This window comes from Coenobita brevimanus, chromosome 116 (genome assembly GCF_032717465.1).
Source record: "Coenobita brevimanus isolate Jiangsu-jjx chromosome 116, ASM3271746v2, whole genome shotgun sequence".
In the NCBI taxonomy this organism is placed as follows: Eukaryota; Metazoa; Arthropoda; class Malacostraca; order Decapoda; family Coenobitidae; genus Coenobita; species Coenobita brevimanus.
Genome location: NC_137069.1, coordinates 37,606,076 through 37,617,490, shown reverse-complemented (window position 1 = coordinate 37,617,490; position 11,415 = coordinate 37,606,076). Strand labels below are relative to the sequence as shown.

Sequence of the window (11,415 nt, the reverse complement as noted above, 5' to 3'; positions counted from 1 at the left end):
ACACACACACACACACGCACAAGGGCAAAAGAATATTCATTTCTCTTTCTCTCTCTCTCTCTCTCTCTCTCACACACACACACACACACACACACACACACACACACACACACACACACACACACACACAACTACACATAACGCCCCAGAACTTACCCTAAAACAGGTCCCTCGACATTCAATACTTTTTCTAGTTAGATTAACACACACACACACACACACACACACACACACACACACACACACACACACACACACACACACACACACACACAAACCTATCCTATGTAGCAGGAATATTGTTGCTATCTTCTATATTTAGCTTACTAGAGGCTTTAACACGTGACTAAAGGTTAGATATAGCAGGAGTTAGATAATGCCTGCTAGTAATTCCTTTACTACTTAGGTTGTTCTAGTGCGGTGATTAAAGTCGTCCTGTAGAAAAGAGAAAGATGAAATAAAGATGATTTCGCTTTTAAGGAGAAATACATACAAGGACTAAGACAATACTAACGCAAAATTTAGCACACAAACATCTATTTTTAAGCGTAATCTCTCTCTCTCTCTCTCTCTCTCTCTCTCTCTCTCACACACACACACAAACACACACACACACACACAGGAATAGCTCGTACACAAGAACCAATATCCAAACACAGGACATAGCACACTAACACGCAAAACCGGACACACAACCACACGCACCTTTACCAAAACCACGTCCCTAACTTAATATTCATTTGTTCGAAATTACACTCAAACACACGAATAACACACACACACACACACACACACACACACACACACACACACACAAAACCGAACACCCAAACGCACACGCTTCTACCAAACAGCGTTCCTAACCTAGTCCAATAATTTTCCCAACAGGAACGAGGAACGAAACGGCAACCGATCGAAGCCTTACAACACATAACCCTCGACTCAACAAAACAACAACACACTTAACCTGACCAATCTTCCTACTCCTTCTTACCTTCAGTCTAAGTCCTGAACATCTTGTAGAAGCTCAGGTATCCAAGGTTAAGCAGGTAATCCTTAGGGTGGTTTTGGCCACCATGAGAAAGAGTGACGAAACTTAGCACACGTGACCAAAACAAAGCGACCCACGGGAGCTTCGAGACGCACACCCTCACCCCACCACAGCCTAAGCTCTACTGACTTGCTTCTACTCTCACTCTCACTCACTCTCACAGCTGACTCTCCCACCCCACAGGACTTACGGCGTGTTGGCTTAGGAGGCTCACGATTATCTCTTCCTTTCCAGTCTTAGAAAATGGAACGCTGACTTTCTTGTTGATTTAGAGGCTGTGTTACGTCTCTGTTTGCAACGTTAATCCATTCGTTGTCTTAGAACGTGGACTGCTACCTCTTCTTTACCAGTTTGTTGCTGTATGTGGAAGGTTAATATTGTCTATCCTGTATTATATACCTATATCTAGCCAGACGTCTTAATCCCGCAAGACGTGGCCACAAACAAATTGTCTCCATATCCCTCTGTCCTGACTTGGTATCCCTCCCTCTGATTCACATCCTCCTCACTCGTATATCCCTCCAACCGTTCCCTCCATCTCACCCTTGGTCTCCCCCTCCACACCACCTTCATATACCCTTCTAGTCAGTCTCTCATTTTTCATCCTCTCCGCATGACCAAACCATCTCAAGAGTTTTTCCTTATGCTTTCAATCACATCCACATCAGTACCACAACGCTCCTTAACTTCCCCATCTGTCTGTCTGCCTCTCCATGTAACTCCACATGTTCCCCTCAAATAACTCACTCTCAGTACGCTCATTCTTAACGTGTGTCCTTCCAGCAGGGTCCTGAACCTTATATTATTACTGAATCAGAGGGAAATATTCTCTTTGCCATAAGAGTCTCATCGGCACCTCTTCCATACCACAGTGTTTCTGAATATCATATAAATATTCTCCAAGGTTTCCGAGATTTGCAGGTCTTCCTAGCCATTTTATTAGAGCGACACTTTAATATTCTCTTGTATGTTATTAACGAATCAAAGGACCGTATTCTCAATTACCTGGGAGCCTCACTAATATCTTTCCCATATCACCTTGTTCCTACGTATGTTGGTAATGTTTTTAATGAATCAAAGGATCGAATATTCCTTGGAACAGGAAGCTTTACATCACCATTTCCTCAGCAGTTTATTTCATGACACGCCAATATTCGCTTGTATTTTATTTAGGATACATTTCATCCTCATTTTGACTACATGCGCTGGAGGGGGACGACTTCATGTGGTGGCACTGATATGACTGGGCGGTGCAGTTGCCTAGATACACGGACGTCCCTCAGTTCCCTCCCTATCCCTCGAAAGGTGGATGGCAGATGGCAGAGGAAGGATTTCTTTATCTTGCAGTGCACCGGATCCACGTTCAGATGATTCTGGGGTTGCAACAATGACAACTGCTATTATTATTTTTTATTTTATAATAATAATAATAATAATGATGATAATAATAATAATTATTATTATTATTTTTATTGTTATTATCATTCCACGTTGAGTACACCGCTTCCCGTCCGATCAGTGAAGTTAAGCAACGTTGGGTCTGGTTAGTACCTGGATGGGTGACCGCCTGGGAACACCAGATGCTGTTGGCATCCCTACGTGTGAAGTGGGGTTGGTGAAGGATTAGTGCCCCTCCCTGTAAAACAATTAACACTAAGCCCTTGGCCACCCCGTGTGGGATACATGGCGTCTGGCAATGGATGGATGGATCATTGTTTTTATTGTTACTATAATTGTTGTCATTATTATTATCATCATTATTATTATTATTATTATTATTATTATTAATTATTATGATTATTATTACAGTATTATTATTATTATTATTATTATTATTATTATTATTATTATTACCGTATTATTATTAAAATCATCATTATCATCATCACTATCATTAACATAGTCATTATCATCACCATCATCATCATCATCATCATCATATTATTATTATTATTATTATTATTATTATTATTATGTGTGTGTGGATGAAAGGATGCGAAGATGTGTAATGGATGCAGGAGTTTATAGAGGTTGGGGGAGTGGACTTTCTGACCACTACTTGGTGGTGGCCAGAATTAGAATTCAAGTAAGATGTTGGAATAGAAGAAGGGAAAGACGAGAGGAAGGAGTAGTTGCAAGGAGAGTGGAAAGGTTACAAGAGGATGAGAAAAAGGCAGAGTATAAGAGAGAAGTGGAGGAACGATTGGGCAAATATGAATTGGAGCAGATGGGAGACGTGGAAGGTGTGTGTAGGATATTTACAGAAGAAATATATGCAGCATGTGATGTGGTGTGTGGGGTGAAGAGAAGACGGAGGGGGGTGCAAGGAACAGCGTGGTGGAATGAAGGTGGTGAGACAGGCTGTGGCACAAAAGAAGAAAGCATACAATGAATGGATGAGAAATAGGGGCGTGGAAGAAGTTGAGAGGCGGAAGAAAGAGTTATATGTAGAAAGAAAGAGAGAAGTGAAAAGATTAGTAAGTGAGAGTAAGAAGAGAGTGGATGAGGAATTTGGAAGGAATTTGAGTGTAAAGTGGAGGGCTGTAAGAAAATGTTCTGGAGAGAGGTGAAAAGAGTAAGACAGGGTGGAAGTGAAGTTAGCAGGGGAGTGAAAGATAAAAATGGTAGATTACTAGTGGAGAAGGGAGAAAAAGTGAGCAGATGGAGAGAACACTTTAAGGAATTGTTGAACGTAGAGGATGGAAATAATGCGAGTATAAGTGGCTGGGGAATGGCTGGGAGAAGGAGGGAGGTGGGAAGACAGGAAGAAATCAGTAGGATAGAAGTTGTGGAAGCAATGAAGAAAGTTAAATCGGGGAAAGCCCCAGGAATTGATGGAGTGTGTGGTGAAATGCTGAAGCATGGGGGAGAGATAGTTGTAGAATGGATGTGGAAGATGTGCAGATTGGCCTGGGAGGAAGGTAGAGTCCTGGAGGATTGGAAGTCAGGTATAATTATTCCCTTGTACAAAGGAAAATGGGAAAAAGAAGTGTGTGGTAATCATAGGGGCATTTGTCTTCTTAGTATAATAGGAAAAGTGTATGGTAGGATACTTATTGACAGAGTTAGAGAAAGAACAGAGAAATTAGTTGGAGAAGAACAGGGAGGCTTTAGGAAGGGAAGAGGTTGTGTAGATCAGATATTCATTCTTAGATCTTTAGTGGAAAAGTTTCTAGAGAAGGGAAAGAAGTTGTATGCGGCTTGCATGGATTTGGAGAAAGCATATGACAGGGTGGATAGACAAGGATTGTGGAAAGTGTTAAGAATATATGGAGTAGATGGGAAGTTGTTGAATGATGTGAAGAGTATGTACGATGGTGCGAAGGCTGCACTGCGTGTGGATGGTGAACTAAGTGAATTTTTCTCTTTGAAAGTTGGGTTGAAACAGGGATGTGTCATGTCTCCATGGTTGTTCAATCTGTACATGGATGGGGTAACAAAAGAGGTACAAGGTAGGGTAGTGGATGTTGGAGTGGCCCTGGTGAGAGAGGATAGTGTTTGGAAACTCCCTGTACTGTTGTTTGCAGATGATACTGTGTTGTTAAGTGAAGACGAAGGGGAGCTGTAAGGCTTGGTGGATGAGTTTGAGAGAGTGTGTAAGAAACGGAATCTAAAGGTGAATGTAGGGAAGAGTAAAGTGATGGTCTTTGAGAGAGGTGAAGTCAGTGAATGTACAGCGAGGTTGGATGGTGAGGAATTGTAAAATGTGAGTACGTTTAAGTACTTGGGTAGTGTGATGAGTAAGGATGGAGGTTTGGAGAGTGAAGTGCTTGAAAGGGTACAGCAGGGAAGAAAGGTTGCTGGTTCTTTGAAAGCAGTGATAAGAAACAGGGAAGTGAGCATGGAAGTGAAAAAGTTACTACATGACAGTATTGTGATACCAAGTCTACCGTACGGAAGTGAAGCTTGGACGTTGTTGGAAGGACACAAGTCAAGAGTGAGAGCAGTGGAAATGAGTTATTTAAGAGGAGCCTGTGAAGTCACATGGAGAGACAGGCTGACGAATGAGGATATAAAGGAGCGTTGTGGTGTTGATGTGGATGTGATAGGAAGCGTTATGAGGAACACACTGAGGTGGTTTGGTCATGTGGAGAGGATGGAGGGTGAAAGACTGACGAAGAGAGTGTATGTGAGTGAGGTGGAGGGGGGAAGAGGGAGGGGGAGGCCGAGGATGAGATGGAGGGATGGGGTGGAGAGGTATATGAGAGAGGGGTGTGAGTTGGGAGCAGGGTAGTGAAATGGCGGGGGACAGGGCGACTTGGAGGCGATTTGTTTGTGGCCACCCCAAACGGGATTGAGGCGTCTGGCAATAGATAGATAGATTATTATTATGATTATTATTATTATAACTATTAGTATTATTATTATCCACATGTTTAGACAGTCCACCTCATGACCAAGGCCTTATCTTTCTCCACTCAGCCTATTGCCTGTTAGCCTGTTCCATCCAATCCTAGCAGATCTGTGAACTGCATCTCCCCATCTCGGTCTCTTTCTGACTCTTCCTCTCACTCCATCTCTCCATCTTGTTCTCTCACTGCCCCTTCCTCTCACTCCATCTCTCCTTCTTGTTCTCTCACTGCCTCTTCCTCTCACTCCATCTCTCCTTCTTGTTCTCTCACTGCCTCTTCCTCTCACTCCATCTCTCCTTCTTGTTCTCTCACTGCCTCTTCCTCTCACTCCATCTCTGGGCTGCCACTTAGTTACCCTGGTTGTCCATCTATTATTATCTATTCTACGAAAGACGTGACCTACCCACATCCATTTACATTTACAAAACGCGCTCGCGCGCGCACACGCACACACACACACACACACACACACACACACACACACACACACACACACACACACACACACACACACAAGCGAATATTAAGCCCCCCTAAGCAGAATAAATCGCTCAGGGAGAGGTGCCACACAGCCTACCAAGCCCACGAGAGAATATGGTGAAAGTCATTGGTCCGGCGTCCACTAAATTCTGAAACTTATACATAACCCAAGTTTTATGCAAAAGTTTGAGTGTAAAAAGTGATGAAGGTTTTGCAGGTAAAGAGAGAGAGTGAGTGGGACTTGTGGCCTCTTGTCGCTGATGTTTGAGAGAGAGAGAGAGAGAGAGAGAGAGAGAGAGAGAGAGAGAGAGAGAGAGAAGAAGGAGGGGGGTTACCAGGGCGTCTAAGGTTATGGCTGGTTTTATCGTTCCTCTTTTCTTTCTTTTCTTTGTTCCCTTTCCTTGTTAACGCTGACTAATCCCCTGCCGTGCACGTCGCCCTCGTACGTGCTTCGTGTTCATGCTGCAACATTTTTATTCTTGTTGCAAAATTTTTATAAGTCCTGCAACATTCCATATCGTGCTAATGCATTATTATTCATGCATCGTTTTACTATTCGTTCTGCAACATTTTTATTCCTGCTGCAACAGTTTAAATCGTTCTGCAACATTTTTACTCATGCTGCAACATTTTATAATCGTACTGCAACATTTTTTTCCTGTTGCAACGTTTTTTTCATTCGTGCTGCAACATTTTATTCCTGTTGCAACATTGTCATTCGTGCTGCAACATTTTATCATTCGTGTTGCAACATTCTTATTAGTACTGCAACAACTTTATTTCGTGTTGCAACATCTTTATTGCTGATGAAGCCAGTTAGATTTATTTCTGGCTTCATTCACCCATAACACTGTCCATTCCGTGGTTTATTCTGTCATTAACCTCCTCGATTTAATAAAGGTATGAAATTATTTTACACACATTACCTGAAGACGATCTGGCTCAGTTGCGAGAAATTGAAGTAGTCGGATAAAGAAGAAGAAAAAAAAAGAGAAGAAGAAGGAGGAGGAGGAGGAGGAGGAGAAGAAGAAGAAGAAGAAGAAGAAGAAGAAGAAGTAGAAGATGAAGAAGAACAAGAAGTAGACGAAGAACGCGAAGAAGACAAAGACAAAGACGAAGACAAAGACGAAGGAGTAGGCGAAGACAAAGGCGGAGACGAAGAAGCCTGGACGAAGCATTGTGATATATGCAGCGTGCTGTGATTGTAAATGCAGATATTATCCTTGGTCATTAGTGGAACTCGAAATGGCACAAAACAAGTATACATTCTGGGTGCTGTGTTTTATAAGGCACTGGGTTAATAGATTTAATTGTGTCTCCAGAATTCGTTCATTTGCACCTCCATCGTAGCCCAGGTGTGCCATACTTCTTGGGTTGATTGTACAATGAGCGCCAATAGTCGTGTCGCGGTTTTGTCCGAAGATTAAATGTAACTCGTCAAACATTACGAAAGCCCTACCAGACGACGGAATATATTAGACGTTTAGCTCGAAGGCTTATGTTTTCGCCAAATTTCACGACACGACTATAGGCGCTCACTGTACAAGGAAAGGTAGATGAAATGAACAGGAGATACAGGCCTGTAGGTGACTATGAAGCAGACGAAAGATAACATTATTATCACTCCCCTCCAGCTCTTAGCACCCGTCTAAGAACAAACTTTCATCGCGTAGCACCCGTCTAGCAACAAATTCTTATCACGTAACACCCGGCTAGTAACAAACTCTCATCCCTTTTCTGTCCAGCTCTCTAATACAAGAGTTAACCGTTACTCCCAGTCCTTCATGTATGCAACAGGTCAACTCTGGAACTGTCTCCCTCTGTCTGTATTTCCTACTGCTATGACCTCCATCTTTCTAACACACTGTGTCCAGGCATATCGAAATGAACGGATCTTGATTTTGGCTCTCTCTTTTTTTTCTCTCTCTTTTTTTCTTGGAGGGAACAATTTCCGGCCTTTTATCCCATGGTTCCTTCTTTGCATTAAAAAAAAAAAAATGGTGAAGAACTATACCCTCTTCACATTAACCTGGCCAAAAATTGCATTTCTTCACCTTGAATGCTGAGTTCTAACAGACGGTTAATACTAGAATACAATGTCAGTCACGAAGAAGTGCCATGAAAAGGATGAACAGGCACAATTTTCTCTTATTCTGCCACTGGGCTACGAGAAATAAGCTGCAAGAGGACAAGAAGCTGGGCCAAGTTACGGTGAATGGACCATTGCGTGTACTGAAGAATAAATATTACCTTGGCAGGCGTTCAGACAGCTTATTATAACGAAATCAAGAGAAGAACAGGAATGGGATGGAAATATTTTGGTCATGAAGGCAACATCGAGAAGGGTGACGCTGCTTGCATGTGTTGAGAGAGAGAGAGAGAGAGAGAGAGAGAGAGAGAATGAAAAAAGGATAATATTGTGTATGATCAGTGTATCTTGCATGTTTTAATCTGTGAATCTGAAATCTTGCTCACTGCACCCTTACACTCTCGTATATAATACTGTATCTATATCTAACTAATATCGATAAAATTATCATAAATAAAAAGCAAGAATATACTGAAGTGTAATAAGTAGAATGAATCCGTAGAGAAAAGGTGTTACGTAATCTCCGTTTCAACTAAGAGCCCCCAAAGCCAAGGAGAATTCGGCCCAAATGTGTTTCTCGGCTACAGTCATTTTTCTTCGCGTGATCTCCAGACGATACGCCCCTGATGCGGACGGGAAGGGAGCAGCCTTTTTCTTGTGTGTGTGTGTGTGTGTGTGTGTGTGTGTGTGTGTGTGTGTGTGTGTGTGTGTGTGTGATTTTTTCAAGATATATCCCATTTTCATTCACACACTTTTCTCTTCTGTTCCCGTAATTTTTCAATCAACCGCTTTTTCTGTGTCCCTTTTCTATGCCCACTACCCTCTTTTTCATCCGATTTTACACACACACACACACACACACACACACACACACACACACACACACACACACACACACACACACACACACACACACACACACACACACACACACAATTTTCCTTCCTAAACTTTCATTTACATTTTTTTCCCTCTAGACTTTTCCGTTTATTGTCTTTGCACGCCCCCTTTTCCTTGCTTTTCCAAAAAAATGATATATATCTATTTTCGAGGTTGCACGAAAAATAGATGGAAAACAAGGAATATTGCAAAGGGAGATAGTGTGATGAAAGAGAGAATAAGGGATTGTATTTTGAGCACCTATCACTTGATGCAGCGTCCAGCTAGGGATTGATGGATGTGTAGATGGATGGATAGATAGACTGTTGGATGGATGGATGGATGGATGGATGAATGGGTCTAGAGACGGGCTCACACAGACGGATGGAAGGATGGTTGAAGGATCGATGGATGGATGGACGCACCGATAGATGATAAGATAGACAGACAGACAGAAAGACATGGATGGATGGATGGATGGATGGATGGATGGATGAACAGATAATTAGACAGACTGGGACGGATGGACAGATGGATTGTTGATAGGTGGGTTGATGGATGGATGCATGCATGCACGAATGGACGGGTGGGTAGGTAGACCGACATAGATAAATAGATAGATAGACATGTAGGTAGATAGATAGTCAGACAGATATACAGATAGACAGATAGGTATATATATATATATAGACAGATGGATAGATAGATTGAAAAATAAATGATCAAATATACTTTTATTGGATAGAGATATAAATACACATATGCATAAAAAGATAGGTAGGTAAATAGTTATGGATGTAGATAGACATACAGACAGACATAAAAGGATAGACAGACAGATATATTGATAGATAAATACGGCACACAGAAAGACATATAGACAGAATTGCAGAAACACCTTCCTTCCCCATCCATTCTCTCTCCCATTTACTCCCCATATCTCTCCTCCCCTCTGTTTCCTCTCTATCACCTCCTCTCTTCCTCTCCCTTCCCTCTTCCTTCCCCCTTTTCTCCTCCCCTACCTTTCCCTCTTTATCTCTCCCCTCCCGCCTTCCCTCGCCCTCCCCCTCTTCCCTTCTCTTACTTCGTTTTTTTTCTTCTTCCTCTCCTGCCTTCCCTTCCTCCTCCCTCCGTTTTTCTCTAGTCTCTTCCCCTCTTTCTCTCCTTTTTCTCCCCTTACTTCTATTTCTCCTCTTCCTCTTCTACCTTCCATCCTCTCTCTCCCCTTCTCCCTCTCCTACCGATCTCTCCCTCCCCCCTCCCTCCCAGTTTTATCTGCCTCTTTCTCTCCCCTTCCTCTCATTCCTGTATTACCTCCCTCTCTTCTACTCTCCACTTTCTCTATCCCTCTTCCTTCCCTCTCACCCTCTCCCTCTTCCTTCCTTCTCACCCTTTCCTTCCTCTCATTCCTGTATTACCTCCCTCTCTTCTACTCTCCACTTTCTCTATCCCTCTTCCTTCCCTCTCTTCTACTCTCCACTTTCTCTATCCCTCTTCCTTCCCTCTCACCCTCTCCCTCTTCCTTCCTTCTCACGCTCTCCTTCCTCCTCTCTCTCTCTCTCTCTCTCTCTCTCTCTCTCTCTCTCTCTCTCTCTCTCTCTCTCTCTCTCTCTCCTTTTCCTCCCACTCTCTTACTCTCTCCCCTTCTCTTCCATTCCTAGGTTGCCTTTCCTATAGTATCTCTCCTTCTCTCTCTCTCTCTCTCTGTCTCTCTCTCTTGGTCAACAACACAACATATGACCATGAAATTCCAAGTGGGTAGTATTTTGGGTCCTCAACTCAGTCTTTATATCCACACACACACACACACACACACACACACACACACACGTACGCAAATGGTGTGTGTGTGTGTGTGTGTGTGTGTGTGTGTGTGTGTAGGGGGTTGGTGGTCAGCACGTCTAATTCGCAGGTGGAAGAACCCGAGAACAACGGTAGCTAGAGATGAATGTGGAAGAGAGAGAGAGAGAGAGAGAGAGAGAGAGAGAGAGAGAGAGAGAGAGAGAGAGAGAGAGAGAGGGTGGGGGGTGTAGGGGATGGCAGAGAAGTGGACAGCTGACCGGAAGGACGCGAGATCGATTCCAGGCTGGGACAAGGAACAGTTTAGAGGGGGGGGGGGGAGTTGAATTTCGTTAATCCCTTCACTACCACGGCGAACTTTATATTTCAATAATAATAATAATAATAATAATGATAATAATAATAATAATAATAATTACTTTATCTGACAGGGCTAAAACCTTCCCCCACCCCCATCCTCATCACCACCATCACCAACAATTTCTCCTGCCTCACCACCCTCATCACCACTCCGTCACTCGAACTCCGTACATCATCACCGCCATCATCATCATCACACTCACTACAATGTCTCCTTTCATTATGATCACCACATCTTCGTTCATCATCATCATCATCATCGTCACCACACTCTCATCTCCATACCCTTTCTGTCGACTCCACATCATCACCACATTTCCTCTCCCCTCATCATTATCAGCCGCACTGCTCGTCATCACCACAGAGAGTAACAAGTCCCTTTGCTCACCATTACATCATCATCA

General features: G+C 43.0%; 1 pseudogene; it reads left to right on the top strand.

Annotated features, from left to right (window-relative positions):
• Nucleotides 1–2,524: 2,524 nt before the first annotated feature.
• LOC145418873 (5S ribosomal RNA) lies at nucleotides 2,525–2,644 on the top strand (annotated as a pseudogene).
• Nucleotides 2,645–11,415: the final 8,771 nt, after the last annotated feature.